At 43.2% G+C, this 19,424-nt stretch overlaps 1 long non-coding RNA gene across 2 annotated transcripts; it reads left to right on the forward strand.

Moving 5' to 3' along the window:
• Positions 1–10,666: 10,666 nt before the first annotated feature.
• Positions 10,667–11,281, forward strand: LOC119905879. Of its 2 annotated transcripts, none has more exons than XR_005444899.1 (2): positions 10,667–10,691; positions 11,010–11,281. It is a non-coding gene; the product is annotated as an uncharacterized LOC119905879 (long non-coding RNA). The 2 variants fall into 2 exon arrangements; XR_005444901.1 differs by lacking the exon at positions 10,667–10,691 and adding an exon at positions 10,897–10,916.
• Positions 11,282–19,424: the final 8,143 nt, after the last annotated feature.

The following is a 19,424-nucleotide window of genomic DNA, read 5'->3' on the forward strand; positions in this document are numbered from 1 at the left end:
TGTTATAACTCCAAACAAAGAGGTGTCACCATTATGATAAATAGAAAAACACCCTTCAATCATAATACCACTACTATAGATCTAGAGGGTTGTTTTATTATTGTTAACATTTCTATTTAAAATACTCATTTAAGCATTGCATCTATGGCCCGAATGTTGACGACCCCTCCTGTTATCATGCTTTCTTCACATCACTCTCTGCTCACTCGGACACAGCTTTTATAATAGGAGGAGACCTGGTATGTTATCCAGTAGTTGACAGGCCCAGTACGGCAGGCAATCACCGTATTTGGAAATCAACAGACACCCATAAACAATACATTCGCAAATTTGGTCTTTGTGATGTTTGACGTTCTCACCACCCCACTCTCAGAGAATATACCTTCTTTTCACCAGTCTGCCACTCATATTCTCAACTTGACTATGTTTTGGTTAGCAGCTCAATTATGACAGACATCTCAGACACTGAGATTCACCCTACCACTCTCAGTGATCATGCACTGGTTTCTATCACTCTTACTAAAAAGAGTCACACCACCAACTAGAAATTGGAGACTTAATACATCATTGCTGAAAGACCTAGTATTATCAGTTATCATTTCAAAAAGGAGTGGGCAATATTTATGGAAACTGATGACCTGCCAGGAATCTCAGCTAGAACAAAAAGTAAAAACTTTAGAAGCTTAGAAGCTTGAATTAAATGAAATTATTGATAAAAAGACCCAATTCCAGTTGCAAAGACTACGCTTGGAGAACTTTGAACATGGTAATAAATCCAGCAGATCCAGCAGCCAACCAATAACAACTGAATAAAGAAAAAATAACTATTTCCTCCATTGAGGACTTAGATGGGAATATGACTCATAAATAATACCTTGATTTTTATAAAAACTTTTATAAAACGGGTAGCTCAATCTGATTGGTTCATAGAGGTATAATGAGCGTGTACAACGTCTATGACGTCAAATTCTTTTACACGGATCTGTATTAGTCCGCGACAAAGTAACATTAGAAAGTAACGTTAAATTACTGGCTGGCTTGAAACTAATGGAAATAGAAACTCCTGGGAGGCCTTACCATGGAGGAGTGGCTTGAGAAGACTTCGCTGTAAAAAAAAAAGACACCTGTCAGACATGTGAAGCTAACTAAAGAGGAGGTCAACCCACTTGAAAAGAACCGGAATGAACAGTGAGGCAAACCAATTGGACCAAAAGGGTGGTGTAAGGATAAAGGTGTAGCAATAGACTTTCCAACCACATCAAAAGACTGTTTCGATTACATTTTACAAGATTTCTATCCCACTGTCAGAAACAGTAATGGCGAACTATATGGCCTGAGCAACTACATTGGTCTCCGTGCTGGCATCAACTGTTACATTAACGACCCACCACTCAGTCTGTCCTGGTGCCTCCTCATCAGAGATAGAGTTTCCTTAGAGTTTCCAGCGAGCAACAATGTTTTCACTGGTTATGTGAAAACACTGAGAAGACAGAGACTAGACACTACGGTCCATCACACACCAATATCAGAGGATAACTTAAAAGCCGTCAAGCAAGTACTGCATCCCAAGACTGCGGAAGGGCCAGTAAACAAAGTATGGCTTGACGTTCAGCTACACTTCGGGCGCAGGAGAAATGAGGGCAATCGAAAACCCACATCGTTCATGAACAAAAGAGATGAAAACTGACTAAAATATGCCACTCAAATGTTCAGTGAGCATACGAAGAATCACAATGACGCACAGGCGAATAATAATAATAATAATAATGATAATAATTACTTTATTTATTAGCACTTCTCAAACAAAATTACAAAGTACTTTACAAAAGATAAACACAGCATAAAAAAGGGCACGTAACACCACTATAAAGATATAATACATATGGACAATGCAAGATACAAAATACAAATTAAAAAGAAATAAAGAGAATAAAGAAATCTAGAAATGCATTTGGTGTGTTACAGGTACACTCGTGAGCCAATGGGCATCAAATTCTTGGCAACATTGTTGCAAGCAAGCAGGGGACACTGCAGATACGCAAACCACAGTCTACCGCAATTCAAAAACTCTCAGATGCAGGTCTTGAAACGAGAGATTATGGCTGTAAGTGGACACAAGTGCAAAGGCTCTCTCTAGAGCAACTGGCAACCGAAACTTGGGGACTGGAGAAAGTGGAGTAATATCCTCACTGCAACACACACATCTCCACACAAAACATGCAAGCCAAGTACAAGTTACCAAAGAGAATCTATACTGACGCTGGACAGTTTTTTAGCAGCTGCACAATAAACAGCAACGTGCAAAGAGATACAAATAAATAGTTCTAATAATCTATCCTTTGATGTATGTTGCTTAGCAACCATCATGCACTATGTACCGGCAGCCTGGTGGAACTACTTTTTAAATTCATAAAGAAATGATGAATTAAATCAAAGTCAAATTGTAATGTGTCTGTTACTTTCTTTTAGCCGTAACCGTTTTATATAAGCAACAGCTCACTTCAGGCTGTGGTACTGTATGTACACTTATTATATCACAGTTAACGCCCCTATATAGTCTAATAAGCATATACCACGGCCTATTGTGAGCTATTGCTTAAATATACATCACAAATTGATCCATGTAGCTCTAACAGTGATGCATTTCTGAACAATATAGATTTGCTAAGGTTAGATGATGAACAGATCAGGGCTCTGGATTGACCTGCTTCAATGGCTGAACACCATGAAGCCCTTTTACTAATGGCGAATAATAAAGCCCCTGGGCCAGATGGTTTTCCTGCTGAATTCTACAAAGAAGGGTGTGGCTGTCCCCTGGGCATGTGGTCTCGGGTCCCTGAAAAAAAAAATCCTTATTTTCACAAAAAAGATTTTACGCTCGCTTGAGGTGGTTTTACCTTTGTCGAAAACAATTAATGTGCTAAATGGGAGATGGAAGCACTTTTGCTGAATAAGTTCTGACGTAGCGAACTTGTAACTCACGTCTGATCAGCTGTTTCCACTTGCCGGATATTCCTATAACGCCCACTTGAAACACATTCCTGAGGACCTCTCTCCATTTTTCTAAGATCAATGGCCATCAGGTCCATGTGAATGGTTTTGTTTCTGGTTTGGAACCCATACATCTTGTTTATTACAGCCACATGTAACGTCAACTACTGATGTAACTACGCTTGCCGTAGCCTGGTTTATTTGCTCCAAACAAGCTGATGGAAACGCACATATTCGTATTTACTTTTTTCTTCTTTTTTGCAACATTTCAAAAGTCCACTTAAAATTTGCATAACAATTAGATGGAAACATTGTTTGTCCGTGGTTGTCAACTGGTAGTTGTCTTGTTATTTAAGCTTTTCACTGAGTTATTTATTTAAATTAATTGTTATTATTTATTTTTATTAAAATCTGTCTGGCACAACATGGTATCCAGCTCCTTATACTGTTGACCGTGCTGCAGAGCGGGACAGGCTAAAAAAAAACAAAAAAAACAAAAATGAATGGCTCTCAGGCGCTGTAATGTAAAAGGTATTTAACAGTGAGTAGAGCAGGGGGAAATATGCTAATTAAAGAGCTGCTTTGATTCCAGCTTACACCTGTATTGCGAATTACATGGTAGGGCATGAATAATTATTTTCACTGTGGGTTATTATAGTTTTATGTCTTCTGAATGCTCAGGTGAGTTTGTAGGCTTCATTTTTTAAACTATACTGAAGCCATAGAACATTATCTAAGAATTATCATCAGCATGATAACTAGCTTGTCATCACTTTATGTCAATGTAGCTTCTTTTGTGATCTCAATAAGCAGCTTACTTTCTTAATTGGCTCAAACACAGGCAACTGGGGTCAGCAGCGGTGGATGTAGCTAACAAAAGAGCCAATATATTCATAAAGTCGTCGCGCCACCTACTGGCAACAGGGAGTGACTACTTCTATGCTGTGATGAACCACTTCTTGCAGGTTGGCCATATCTACTTCCGTGGAGTTGCGGCAAAGTACCATGCTTTGCCATGTAACAGGAAGTTGATATAGCTTCGCTGCACATGTTCAAATCAGTACCAAAGTTTATGTGATTGATAATAGCCCCATCCCACATCTTCATGCCAATATTCAGTTACAGTCATAGCGCCACCTTCTGGCAACAGGAAGTAAGCTCTGTGTGACAATCAGAAACCACGCACTGATAGTATAAATTAAGGCATCAGTTCCCACTGAGTTACAGATTGCATTTCTAAATGTAATCGTGTTGTGTATGTTTGCTCAGGCTGTCTGCTTCTGCTTCTGCTATTTTACCTGTAGGTGGCGATTTGAAAGATTGCTGATGGAGCAGCACTTTGCAGCGGCAGCTCTCACACACATTTACTTTAGGAAATGCCCATTCTAGTTTGGTATAATTTCATTACATACAAATACACCCACAGTGACTGGAACAGGACAACAACACTTTTTAGATCAACACAGCATTATTATATTGTTGAGTTTATTAAATTAAAGTGATGGAAATGAACATTATGCTTAGGTGGCATGCACATTATACGATATGATATTTTTTCGTGGCAAGCATTTTATTATTATTATTGGACTACACATTTAACAAAATACAGTATAAAATGTGAGAAATGAGGGCTGAAATATGAGTATTGGTGTACGTAACTGCACAAATAGATGTGACAAATAGACACATCGAAATCCATGCAGCTGGTTTGACCACAGTAATCCTCTGACATTAACACACACCTACAGCAGTGGCTTTTCACTTTGAACTCCCAAACTATGTAAGTCTGTTTCTCTCTGCTGTTGTTTTTCACATATGTATACCTAATGTCACACTGTCATGTATTAGCTAACGCTAGCGCTTGTTGTAGCTTCTACCAGACCAGCATAATATCAGTTAAAAGTTTACTTCAACCCAGTTCCGTTTAACATAAGAGAACAACTGCAGAGAGAAATGTACATATTTTCTGTTTAAATTCCAGTTTCAAAGGGTTGTACTTAGTCAGTGAATTAGTCATGGGTGTGTTTTGGGCGTAATATGCAATACACCAATCAGAGTCATCTCCCATTTCCTTCGCAGAGGCGGGATATGGATTGAAGTGTGGACGTGATATAAAAACCATCTCTGATCATGAAGCTTAATGTTACTCTGCAGCTCTGTGTTTATCAGTGAAGCAGACTGGAGTCTGTTAACAGACTCCAGTCTGCTTTTTTCTAATGCTGCCACTATGAAACGTATGGAACCTTACTGCCCTGCATTTTTAGAAACTATGATGAACAGGTCTTGGGTCACATTTGTCTCTCTTCCAGTGGCTTCTTTATTTTGTAATTTATTGATGTATGATTGTTTTCTTTAACGGTTTACTTTCATGATTAGAGAGGCTGCTGTCAGTCATTTTAAATATTTCCATGTGTGCAATAAAGTCATTGTGGGGCATTTAAGCAGAAAAACAAAAACAAATATAGTTAGAAACATGACATGACAGGACAGAGGAAACCCTCCAGAATTCAACTTTTAGCTTCTGAGATCATTTAGATGCTCTGATGGAGCTCTGGATTGATTAGAAGGATGACTGCTTTACTCCAAACAGTTTCACTGTATGAACTTGGACTGTGTGTGAGACTTTCTGGATGTCTAGAAGAACACAAAACATGAATTAACATCAGATCCTGACTGATCCTGTCGGCATGTCAGGAGATTTTAATAATCAATTAAGTTACAATGTTGTGCCTTGTGCGTAAATGTGCACTGCGTCTCTCTTTATAGCATTTTACCACCGGAGTAATGTGCCCCTAAAAAACAGAAATAATAATAATAATAATCTTTCTTTGTAAAGACCAAAATACATGTTTAAGATAAATATAAAATAAGTAAAATAGAATAAAATAAAAGGGATAAAATAATCAAAATAATCAAATTAGATCGGGAAAGGCTCTCCTATAAAAGTATGTTTTAAGAAGGGACTTAAAAGAATTCACTGACTCAGCCGACCTGATTTCCTCGGGCAGGCTGTTCCAGAGCCTCAGGGCCCTGACAGCAAACGCTCTGTCCCCTTTAGTTTTCAGTCGAGACTCTGGAACAGACAACAGACCTCTGCCCGAGGATCTCAAGGTACGTGCTGGTGCGTATGGGACTAAAAGGTCAGAAATATAACAAGGCAAGAGGCCATGAAGAGCTTTAAAAGTGATCAATAAAATTTTAAAGTCAATTCTAAAACACACTGGGAGCCAGTGTAATGAAGCTAAAACAGGGGTAATGTGGTCATATTTCTTTGTTCTGGTTAAAAGCCTGGCAGCTGAGTTCTGGACATTCTGGAGTCAATCAGTAGATTTTTGGGTTAAACAGGTGAAAAGGCTGTTGCAATAATCCAGGCGTGATGAGATGAAGGCGTGTAAAATGGTCTCGGTGTCCTTAAAAGTTAACATAGATCGAATTTTTGCTATATTTCTAAGTTGATAAAAACATGATTGAACAGGCTTAATGGGATTTACTCAGATTTACCCGATGACCAGGATTTCTGTTTTGTCTGAGTTCAGTTGGAGGAAATTATTTGACATCCGTTTTTTAACTTCACAAAGGCAGTTGTTAAATGACCTCAGCATTCCATTATCTGTGGATCTGACGGGCAAGTACATTTGTGTGTCATCAACATAAATATAAAAAGAAATACCTTGTTTATGGATAATATGTCCAAGGGGAAGCAGAAACAAGGAAAACAAAATGGGTCCTAAGACCGACCCCTGAGGCAAAACTTCCTATTTGATAGAAAACAGTGGAATGCTGTGCCGTTGACTTTAAACCTGTGTGTTTTGGTCAATGGCGTAGTCGCTTTCTGTAATAGAAATCTTTAATTTAGTTGCACAGTTTCTTTTGGCCCGGTTTTCATTTATATTTGTTACTCCTCTCCTCTGGACTTGTCTATATTACATTTATCTTCTCCTTATTTACACAGAGAGGTGGGAAACTACCCAAAGAGCATCGAACTGTTGGTGTCTGCATTAAGTTGGTGAATGCCTTCTCTAATTCATGGAAGAGAAGACTTGAATTGGCCAAGGCTTAAGTAGAACTGGGCTTGCCTGCTCATCAGCTGATCACAGCCATGCCTACCAGGTGGGGCTCAGTGCAGGAGAAAGCTCCCTCACAGGTGCCGACCTGAAAACGTGTCATCTTGTCCTAACTTGGGGTGACTTGGATGTCCTGGAGTCCATGAACAAGGCATTGACTCCTGTCATGGAGTTTACAGATGCCTATCTGGTGAGCAGTAGCTACGTGTTTCCTACTTGAAACTGGTCCTCCATCTTTTCAACAACCAGGTACTCCTCCAAGCCATATCTCCTACTGTGGTGCCAGCAATCACTCAGTTGTCACCGGTTATGTTTCATACATCCTGGTCTGTGTATCTGTGTGTTTAGTCTGTTCCCCTGTCTTATTTTGAAATGGCCTGTGTGGGGTGTTTGATTCATGCTTGGTTTCTGTCTGCCTGTTTGCCTTGGTTTGATTGCTCTGATCCTTGTCACCTGTTGTGCTCCTGCCCTGCTCATTTGTCCATGTATAAATGGCTGTCTGTTCTGTTGATCTGTGTCCGGTCATCATTGTCAGTCAAGTGTTCTGTTCCCTTGTGTATGTCTCTGTTGGTTTTTGGAATATGCTGTCTGTGGCAGATTCTGCTTTGTGGATGTCACCTACACCACTCGTGTAGGCCTTAAGTTTCCGTGAGTGAGAATAAATGTTGCCAACTGAACTGTTTCATGTCTTGCATTTGGGCTCAAATCTGTCAGCCCGACCCAAATGCTGATAGACATTTCAATAAACACAAAAAGAGAGAGGCTTCAGGATTGTTAACAAACAGAAGTAGAATTACAGGATACAACATGTTTTTGTAAACTCACAGCAACAAAAAAATATAGTGAAATTATAGTGGACTCTTAAACAAAACAGTGGGGTGGATAGTTTTATGGATCACACCTTAGGGTCTGGCCACATCACCTCATCCACATTTCCCAAACCTGGTCTGCTCTGTGTAGCTGCATTATGTAGGGATTCCAAAAAGTTCAGAGCTCTGTTTCAGAAAGCAGGCTTAACAAACTCTGAGCTTTCTGGGTTGATTGAGCCTGAGGTGGGAAACTCGGAATTTTCAGTTCCAGAACAGCTGATCAGAATAAGTTCAATCAACTCTGAGTGTGTTGAGCCTGATTGAAGCGCGTGCGCGGGGATGAAAAAAAGCCATCATCAACGGAGCTCCGATACTACGATTCACCATGGCAACGGGTAAATAAAGGCAGAGCCTCCATTTTAATCGGGTGGAGTTAGAAATATGAATGCGTACAAACGTGGACCCTGATCGGCTCTCAAACGCTGGAGTGGAAGAATCAATGCGTTAACATTATTAGGCTACTACACAGCGTTGCTCATTCATCATTTACCAGACTGGAATTTCCTTAATGAATGATAAAGTGCTACAGCCCATTACCTTCGATTTTAAATAGGATGGCTATATTTATTAAGCTGTAACCCAACGGGATACAATGCTGGTGGCAATCGGCTACCTGATTATGAAAATAGGTAGGCTATAAATCACATTTAAGACCTGTGATTGTAAAGTCACAATCACACCCAGCAGGTTAGCCTATTAATTATTTTTTGCGGTGGAAAATGTGTCTGTAGGTAAGTTTTAGACGTCTATTTTACATTAATAAAATCTTGCTCATTTCGTATTTTATTAATGCTGTCAAAACACATGATAACTACGAATGTTCCAATCAGTGCGACTACAATATGAAAGATTACTGTTCATTGATCAGTTTTATAAGTTAGCCTACATATTAAACAGTGATTATTGTAGTAATGTAGCCCACATTCCGTATTTTCAGTGCAACTGTCCACAGAGTTGCAGCGTTATACCTAAAGACGGACATAGATTTTACTCTGGGATGAGGATAAATCCACAATGTGCGAAGATCTGTCCATACATCGATGACAGATTGATCGTAAAAGCGGTCGTGTTCAAGATCATGTTTGGGTAAAAAACTAATAGCCTATCTATCTGGGATTTTAAAGTTTTTTAAGATGTAAATGCGTTCAAATATGTGCTTTGATATCGACAGGATGAAAAGGAGGGGAGGAGCTAGAGAGAAACTGATGGTTTTCCAACTTATGCTGCATCAGTTGCCGGAGTTACTGATCTAGGGATTATCTGATCTTGCTCTCTGAAATGGAAAACTCAGAGTTTCCCTCATCTCAGGCTTAACATACTCTATGTACGTATGTATGTATGTCTATATACTAATCCCGCTTTCTGAAACGGGGCCCAGAACTTTAGGGGTGCTCAGCCCCTAATGAGAATGTAGCATGCATACAATGCCTTGCAAAAGTCACTAATTGGTGGGGAGAATAAGTAGGCCTACTTGTGTTGAAAAGTGACGGGGACATAAGGGCTCAGATCAGGGGCCTGATGATAGATTTGGGTCATGAGACGTTACGATGCACGAGAACAAGACAAGAAACACTACTTTTATTAAAAAGTGATGCAGGAATTTATGTGTAGGGGTCTGGGAGTCGCCCCCCCCCTCAAAATTTGAGCATTTAACTGGTAATTTCCTGCATTCTGGAGACATTTTCTGCTCCAATTTATGGTGGAAATGTCTTTTTTTATAGGAGGGAAAACTATATTGCATTGCATGTTTTCTTATTGTACAAATCAACCTTTCGCAAAGCATTTTCATTTGTTAGTTAACATTTCTTGGTGCAATCTGTTTTTCAGAACATTTTTAACAAATGCTTTCAAAAAGTGACGGGGACAAAATCCGCCATTTCAAAATGTGGTGGAGACATGTCCCCAAGTGTAAATGACCTCTACAGGGTCAGTGGACCAGTTAGAGTCAGACAGCAGTGTGGAGCTGTGTGCTCGTGTTTACTCCCTCAGAGGAGGGAGGGTGTTAAAAGAGTTTACTAATTTAAGGGTTCAGTCTTGTGTTTTCAGGTGAATCTTGTTATATACTTGCTTTCTCTTTTATGGAAGTAGTTTTCTGTTGCTGATTGAGTTTAATTTTTTAGTATTATTTAATTGTTAAAAAATATTTATTTGGTTGCACGGAATCTGTGAAGTATATTATAGTAATTATAGTATTTCTATTAGTATAATATTCTAACATTAAATTAAAACTAATTTCATAGCTAGACCTACTGTTAGCAGTGTTGGGCAGGAACTGTACTCATTTTCTCATTTTACATTTACTCATTTTCCAAGTAACTAGTAGTGTAACAGATAACTATTTCCAGAACACTAATGTTATTACAGATACTAATCCAAGTAACGCTGCAGTACTGAGTTACTGAATGCACCATCCTTGGCATGAATGAGCGGCAGGTCAGCTGCACTGAACCTGATGTTATTCAAGTCAGCTGTCAACCAACAAGCAGAAGTGAAGTACAGTGAAAGGATGAATGGAGAATGAGGGAGGTAGACGTTCTTTTGCCCCCTTCTCTGTTGTCACAAAACCTGGCTGAGGTCAGCCCCGAAAATACGTAGCAAACTGGTGCAAACTGTTGGATTGAACTCGCCCCATGTGCAAAGTAGTCGCCTTTGATCGGCTAATCAGAATTCAGCAAAAACGAGGACCAGTCCAAGTTGGGAGTTGCCACTCGTATCCCCCATCAATATTGAAAATAAGCTGATTGTCGCGGTGGCAGCCCGGCTGTTGGTGAGTGTCCTGTTTCTCCTTTCCCTCACTTTCTGGTTTCTCCTGTGCCCTCTCTCTCTCTCTCTGTGTGTGCTCTCTCCCTCCCTGCTCCGGAGCCCGGCTGGCTACCCACACCTGCACCTCGTTAACCTCCATCCCCAGCCGCCGCACCTGCCAGCCATCAGCCTCATCACAACCAGTATATCTACCCCGGCTTTCCACACCTTCCTCGCAGCTCCAGACCTGGTGTCGCCGCTTCGTTCTGGCTCTTTCTAAAATTCCCTCTTGCTTCACGTCCCCATTGCCTACTAACCCTGTCTCTCTGTTTCCCCCTTCCAGGTTCACTCACCTCTGCCTCCCAGCTCGGCCAGCCGGGCTCGCTCGCCTGCCTCCACGACGCCCTCCGGCTTCCCCTCTCGCACCCCGCCTGGACCCCCAGTCTCCGCGCCCTCTCCTATCCGTCTGCCAGCCTCCCTCAAGCCTCCAGCCTAAGTGCCCTCCGTTCCTCCAGCTTCTCGGTTCCCCGTGTCCTTGTCAGCCTCTCCCCCTCCTTCCACCCGCCCTCGCCTCGAACCCCCTTCTCCTCAATAAACCTCTTTTTCTAACCCTCAGCGTTGCGTTTGGGTCCGTTCTGTCTCCCACCGTTACACTGATTAGTTGGCCAGCGTGATCGCGGATCATTATAAAACATTAGAAACTGAAGAATGGCAGTATTTAGGGACATTAAACTCGTTTAATGTAAGAAAAGACATATGAAACTGTAGGGTAATTAGTTGTTCTTCTCTTACTTTTCCAAAATCTAACGTTAGGACAAAAAAAAAAAAATATATATATATATATATATATATATATTTTTTTTTTTTAAGAAAATAATAAATGATTGTAATATGTTTTAGGGGTGCTTAGATTAAATTTACTTCAGCACCCCTAAAAATGGTCTACAATTGCTCCTGGTTTGCAAAATTGTAGGGATCTAGGGTGACATGGAGCTGTAGACAAATGGCCGCACACAGTGAAATTTCCTCTACGCTGCCTTGGGACATCACAATGGCTCTCTGTCCTATTGTATTTTAGCTCCGACATCTGGTTTTAGCTAGCTTGAATCCAGCTTCATTGATGAACTTAAGAGGCTGTGCTGTTGCATCCATTGCCTCATTTATAAACGGTTCGTACGTACACAACAGGGCTGGAAACGTGTGTACGCAACTTCCCATGCAAAGGTTGTGATCTATAAAAAAAACAATCTTGACGAGAGACTATGCGGTCCTCCGGTGCTGATGTAGAGCTGGGTGAACCGAACTGCAACCCCTCCTCACCACGACTACGCCTTGATATCCTGTCCATGAATATCACAAACAGGACTGGTGACTGTTGTGGTGGCAGCCCGGCTGACGGTGAGTGTCCTGGTTTTTTCTCCTTTTTATCAGTTTTTCTGCTTTTTTCCTTGGTTTTCTGTTCCCTGCCTGCCTCCCTGTGTTTTCTACCCTGTGTGTGCTCTCTCTCCCTCTGCTCCTGAGCCCAGCCAACTACCTGCACCTGCATCTCATCAGCCACCTCGTCAGCCTGCCACACCTGCCAGTAGTCAACCTCATCCCAGCCTGTATTTCAACCCCGGTTCTCCACACCATCCTCGCTTCATCGTCGTTGCTCCATACCCGGTGCCACCCCCACGTTCAGGCTTCCATGTTTCTTGTTTTTTCACATTTACCCTGTGCCTTGTCGCTATCTTCCCTAACCTTGTCTCTCTGTCTGTTTCCCTCCCAGGCACACTCACCCTCGTCCTCCGTTCGTCTGGGCTCATCCACTGGCCCATTCCTCCTCGGACTTCCCTCACGGCGTCCTCCCTGTTCCCCCGCCTCTCCTCGCTTCCTCGGCCCCTGTGTTGCCCGGCTCCCTGGCCCCCTGTCTCCTTGGTTCCCCGTGCCTGTGCTTCCCCGACGTCCTCCTCTCCCTCCACTCCAGTCCCTCTCACCCTTTTTCCCTCAATAAACCTCCTTCCCTCAGAGTGCTGCATTTGGGTCCTCTCTGTCCACACACCACGCAATCTCACAACAGTGACCAAGCGCAGCCCTGGCAAAGGCCAACCCCCACCTGGAAAGAGTCCGAATACTCGGACACAGCTCTCGCTTTGGATGTACAGGGATTGGATTGCCCTGAGAAGGGCCCACCTCACCCCATACTCCCACAGCATCTCCCACAGTATTTCCCGGGGGACCCGGTCATACGCCTTCTCCAGATCTACAAAGCACAAGTAGACTGGATGGGCATACTCCCAAGCCCACTCCAGGATCCCTGAGAGAGTATAGAGCTGGTCCGTTGTTCCACGACCAGGACGAAAACTGCATTGTTCCTCTTCGATGTGAGGTTCAACTATCAGCCGAACCCTCCGTTCTAGCACCTTGGAGTAGACTTTACCGGGGAGGTGTGATGCCCCTGAAATTGGCACACACTCTCTGGTCCTCCTTTTTGAACAGGGGAACCACCACCCCAGTCTGCCACTGCTTGGGCACTGTACCCGACTTCCATGCAATGTTAAAGAGACGTGTTATCCAAGACAGCCCCTCCACACCCAAAGCTTTTAGCATTTCTGGGCGGAGCTCATCAATCCCTGGGGCTTTACCACTGTGGAGTTGTTTGACTACCTCAGTGACTTCCACCAGGGAAATTGACGCGAAAATTAGCCTCCAGCTCTGCCTCTACTAGAGAGGGCGTGTCAGTCAGTTGAGGTCAACAGAGTCCTATCCTTACTGTACACAGCTTGGACAGTTCCCCGCTTCCCCCTCCTGAGGTAGTGGACAGTTCTCCAGAAGCACTTTGGTGCCAACCGAAAGTCCTTCACCATGTCTTCTCTGAACTTCTCCCACACCTGCTGCTTTGCATCTGCCACAGCAGAGGCTGCAGCTCTTCGGGCCTGTTGGTACCTTGCAACCGCCTCCGTGGTACTCCACAGCAACAAATCCCGGAAGGCCTCCTTCTTCAGTCAGACGGCTTCCCTGACCACCAGTGTCCACCACAGTGTTCGAGGGTTACCGCCCCTTGAGGCACCTAAGACCTTGAGACCACAACTTCCCACTGTGGCTTTAGCAGTAGAAGCTTTAAAGATGAAGATCTCACAGACAGGGGCCTTCTCCAGACATTCCCAGTTCACCCACACTACCCGTTTGGGCTTACCGGGTCTGTCCAGAGTCTTCCCCCACCCCCTGACCCAACTCACCACCAGATGGTGATCAGTTCACAGCTCCACCCCTCTCTACACCCGAATGTCCATATCATGCGGACTCAAATCAGATGAAACGATTACAAAATCGATCTACGGCCTTGGGCGCTCTGGTACCACGTACACTTATGAGCATCCTTATGTTCGAACATGTTGTAGACAATCCATGAATGGCACAGAAGTCTAACAACAAACACCCACTCGGGTTTAGAACAGGGGGCCCTTCTTCCCAATCACGCCTTTCCAGGTATCTCCATCATTGCCCACATGCGCGTTGAAGTCTCCCAGCAGAACTATGGAGTCCCCTACTGGAGCCCCATACAAAACTCCAGTCAGGGTCTCCAAGAAGGCAGAATACTGAACTGCTATATGTACATATCCACTACCCCAAGGCATAGGGAGGCGACCCTCTTGTGCACCGGAGTGAACTTCAACGTAGCGGTGCTCAGCCGGGGGCTTGTGAGTATCCCCACACCCGCCCGGTGCCTCACACCCTGAGCAAATCCATAGAAGAATAGGGTCCATCCCCTATAAAGGAGTACGGTTCCAGAACCGAGACTGTGCGTGGAGGTTAGCCCCACCAGATCTAACTGGTAGCGCTCCATCTCACGCACAAGTTCCAGCTCCTTTCCCCACAGAGAGGTGACGTTCCACGTCCCCAGAGCCAGCCTCTGCCTCCCAGGTCTGGTCCGTCGAGGCCCCAGACCTTCACGGCCACCCATGTGGCAGCGCACCCGACCCCTGTGGATCTTCCTATGGATAGTGGGTTCAAATGATGGAGTGGGGGGTGCCATGTTGCTTTTTCAGGCTGTGCCCGGCCAGGCTCTGTGGCAAACCTGGCCACCAGGTGCTCGCTGGCGTGCCCTCCCTCTGGCCTGGCTCCAGACGGGGGCCCCAGGCTTCCTCCAGGCAGGGTCTCTCCTCCTCTTCCTCAGTTTTTCATCAGGCATCTTTTTGAACCATTCTCAGTCTGGCCCCTCACCTGGAACCACTTTGCCTTGGGAGACCCTACCAGGAGCACTAGGCTCCAGACAACACAGCCTCCAGGCTCACCGGGGCACGCAAACCTCTCCACTACGATAAGGTGATGGTTGCCGGAGAGGCAGGAGGACAAATTACATTTAAATATATGCCGTTTTTGTTTCCTCAGTCAAGCAAATACAAGTGAATAGTTTCACATATTGTTATCACATGTTCATTGCCTCACGGTATTTGGGCCAAATGCTGTACGCTGTGTGGATGTGATGCCAAAAACACGGTATGGAAAAATATATCACTGTTCATCCACCACGTCATTTCTCAGGAGAGATCCCCTTCCTGCAGATCCGTTATAAGGGGTGGAGCTCCGGTGCCCCCTTTCCTCTGGTGCAAGCGTTGCGTGAAAGTACGTTTTTTACCCACCAAACAACATGCTTCAGCTTCACCAAAACGAATGTCAGTGTCACACTGGGTTAAATTTATTTTTGTAGCTTTTCTATCTGAAAGTAGGCATTAATATTAATGAAGGGCGTTTCCTTGACCATTTATAAGCAACTATAGGCGTTTAAAGGGTCATCAAGAAACTTGCTCACATACGCCACATTTCAAGTTGATTGTGATTTATAAAGGGAAATCGGCATAGGATGTGTGGGCACACTGTTTTATAAATCAGAATATGTTTGTGTGAATGCACTTTCTGTATTTTGAACGTACGCAAACTTTAGGAGTCTTTTCTATGTACAGTTTTATAAATGAGACCCCAGGACTGTCTGTAAATAGGGGTTTGACAACACATTTAGCTCACGAGACAAGACTAGGTCCCTGATCCTCGGTGCCCCCAGTCAGAAAAGCGCTATGAGTGGTCGGAAAGACTATAAAGGCATTTTTGAAGTACAGACCATTTACCATATTGTAGAGTAATGCACAATGGCGTGCAACAATTACAGGTACTGTACAGTCTGTGCAGTGTAGAAAGTTGATGACACCTGTCTAAATGTCTGTATTATGCCGTGTAGCAACTTAGGGTGGGGATGTACTCTCTGCCCAGCCTCCCTCATTGTCAGGCCATGATGGATGACATCGTCCACCAAAGTGGCCCTAATTTCATGAGAAATGTCTGTCGATTCCTGTGGCCTGTACTACGAAGCGGGGTAACTGGCTTATCCAGGTAACTTCAGGAGTGACTTCGTGATGTCGGGTAGTAACTTAACCCATACTATGAAAGGTATTACCCGAGGTCTGTTGCCATGGCAATTTATGCTGCATCTCTAAACTGCTCCGAGCAGGTTTTGTTCATGGTTAACTCAAGGTTACCCTGCTCGTGGACTACAAAGCACATCTGTACTCAGTGTTCATGATGAGAAGTAGGATATTAATATACACCACTTCATAAAATATGTTTAGATTCCATCCTGATTTGTTCCACTGCGGTTGAAATGAAGTTACACAACAGCATTACGTTCAGACATCGAGCCCTGCAGCCTCTGTGATTTTAGAGAGGAATCTTAATCAATTAACGGGATACTTTCTTAGATGTAGCCCATCTGTAGACTATAATTAATTCTCCTGAGTGTTTTCACATATTTAGACTATTTTACGTGTCCAAAAATAGGGAGCCAGGGTCGGGATGAATGAGAAATTTACAAGAAGAAAAATTTCCCTGAAATTAATGTTGTTTTCTTCCAAATATGCCCAATCCACGGCAAAGTCTCTAAAGTGCTTTTTACTTGTAGATTAATCTCGGAAATTAAATTTTCTCTCGGATTATTACCCCTCTCCGCTGGCTCCTTTTTTCTATTACAATGGACCTTATGTGCAGTTGTACCTTTACATCTTACATCTCTCAATCATATTACATGTAAAAGAAGAGCCCATAAAATAGGCCTAAAGCTTCCCTGGCTTTGTTGCCCACCACGATATTAGATTTTGCCATTAACTTGTCTTTCCATTCATAATTTCCTGACACTACCAACATGCATTCCTCTGGAGAAATACGGAGCATGCGCCGTTGCGAAAAGCTCTGCCTGCACAGCTGAACACACCCCTTTTATGCCAACGTGCACCAATTCCAATTAAGTTAACACGGACTCAACTAACCAACATCTTATCCACCTTCGTTGTACCGTTTAACTCTAGTGTAGGCAGTCAGAGTTTCTGAACCCTGAGTTTGCCTGATAACCCCGAGTTAACTCTGTGTAGGTTGAACTCCGTAGTACAGGCCACTGGTCCCCTTCCTTTTGTTGTTGTTGTTTTTTTATGATTTATTTTTAAGTCATGGGCAGCATCAGTACAATGAGTACCAATAGGTATGGTTACAATATGATGGGACAAAATAATTCAAATGCCAGCCATGTAGTGTCCTTATTGAATACAAAAGAAACAACGAAAAAGGAAAAAAGAAAAAAATAGATATGCACATATGTCTGTGCACCCGAGCACATATGTGCTAATAATCATAAACATATTCATATGTACATAATTGCGCACATTCATAAGAACAAAACATGAGAGAACCATGGGGTTGCGAGTAGGTCGGCACTGATTACAGCAATATGGTCATTGTTGTTTCTTAACCATAATATACAAGGCATTAAGGTAGGCTATCACCTCTTCTTGTGATATAGGTGTTCCATTTTTCCCAGAGGGCATCATCTTTGTCCCTTTGTAATCTAAGACTTAAAGTCAGTAGTTCCATAGTTTGGATGTCTTTAATTAGGACCTTCCACTGATTAACTGTGGGAGGTTCTGTGTTGAGCCATCTTCTTATTATGGAATTTTTGCTTGCTGCCATGAAGATGTTTAGGAGGTACCTGTCTTTCATTGGTAGTTCAATGTCCCTATTACTCAGGTAGAATGATAAACAATTAAAATTAAAATAATACAATACTTCTCCAATTATGCTTTGAACTCCTCCCCAGAAGGATTTAAGAATGGGACAGCTCCTGAAAATATGTGTGTATGATCTGCCATACTGTGTCCACATCCTCTCCAGCATGTAGTTTGTAATCCTATCTGTTTAGACTTTTGCTTTGGTGTTTTGGTAATCTGTTACAATTTTTCCAGGAGAAATCTGTCTCAGTTGTGAGGCCGTAGTGGTGATTTGTTCAGAAGTAATTACAGTTCCCAATTCTTTTTAAATATAGTTTTTTGAGTGACCCCTTAATTCAGCTATATGTCTATATAGTTCTCCAATGATCTTTCTGGACAGTTTTGTATGAGTGAAGCCTCCATCACTCATACCTGGTTTGAAATCTGGATTGTGAGTTGGCCACATTAAAAATTTCTTTCTGAATGTTAAGTTGTTTGACCAGGCCAAACCAGATTTCTATAGAGAATCTAACCCGCTGGCCCTGGATATCATATTGTTTAGCCAACACTGGGCTTCCTAATAAACTCTGTTTAGGTCTGTGTGACAGTGATAACTCCACCGCTTTCCATTTTGCAAAGTAGTCTTTATTGCACCCGAGCAACAGAGGTCTTATTTGTGCCGCTAAATAGTAATCTTTGAGTCTTGGAAAGCCCATCCCCCCCACTACATTTTGGCAGATGTAAAGTTTTATATCTCACCCTGGGAGCTTTGCCATTCCAGATAAAAAGGGACATCATCTTAGTCCATTCTCTAAATTGACTGTCAGGGACACAAATGGGTAAGGACTGAAACAGATAAAGCAATCTGGGTAAAATATTATGTATTTAAAATTCTGTTGCCAAGTTCCAGGGGCAGGGAGGCCCATCTGTCTAGATCTTACTTTATCTGTGAATTAATACTTGCATAGTTTTTCAAGAATAACTGTGGTATGTCCTTTGTTTATTTAACACCCAAATATTTAATAGAGGTAGAGTCCCAGTTGAACTTGTGCTCTAATGATGGCACAAAATTGAGTGTCAAGGCGTGTGTTTTTAATCAACATCAAGGGTGTAGCCTGACAGGGTTCCATACATCTGCAGGAAATCCATTAATCTCAATATTCCTGAATCTGGATTCTTTTGGCTGACCAAGATGTCGTCCGCTTAAAGACATATTTTGTGTTGTGGGATTGCGTGGTGTGGGGACAGAGAGGACCCAAATGCAAAGTTCGGAGGGAAGGAGGTTTATTGAGGGAGAAAGGGGTAAAGGGACTGGAGTGGAGGAAGAGGTGGATGTCGGGGAAGCACAGGCATGGGGAACCAAGGAGACAGGGGGCCAGGGAGCCGGGCAACACAGGGGCCGAGGAAGCGAGGAGAGGCGGGGGAACAGGGAGGACGCCATGAGGGAAGTCCGAGGAGGAATGGGCCAGTGGATGAGTCCAGCCGAACGGAGGACGAGGGTGAGTGTACCTGGGAGGGAAACAGACAGAGAGACAAGGTTAGGGAAGACAGCGACAAGGCACAGGGTAAATGTGAAAAAACAAGAAACATGGAAGCCTGAACGTGGGGGTGGCACCGGGTATGGAGCAACGACGACAAAGCGAGGATGGTGTGGAGAACCGGGGTTGAAATACAGGCTGGGATGAGGTTGACTACTGGCAGGTGTGGCAGGCTGACGAGGTGGCTGATGGGATGCAGGTGCAGGTAGTTGG

Source organism: Micropterus salmoides, unplaced genomic scaffold, assembly GCF_014851395.1.
Source record: "Micropterus salmoides isolate LMB-PRFRI ecotype aquatic unplaced genomic scaffold, ASM1485139v1 Ms_hic_scaffold_1, whole genome shotgun sequence".
NCBI classification, from domain to species: Eukaryota; Metazoa; Chordata; class Actinopteri; order Centrarchiformes; family Centrarchidae; genus Micropterus; species Micropterus salmoides.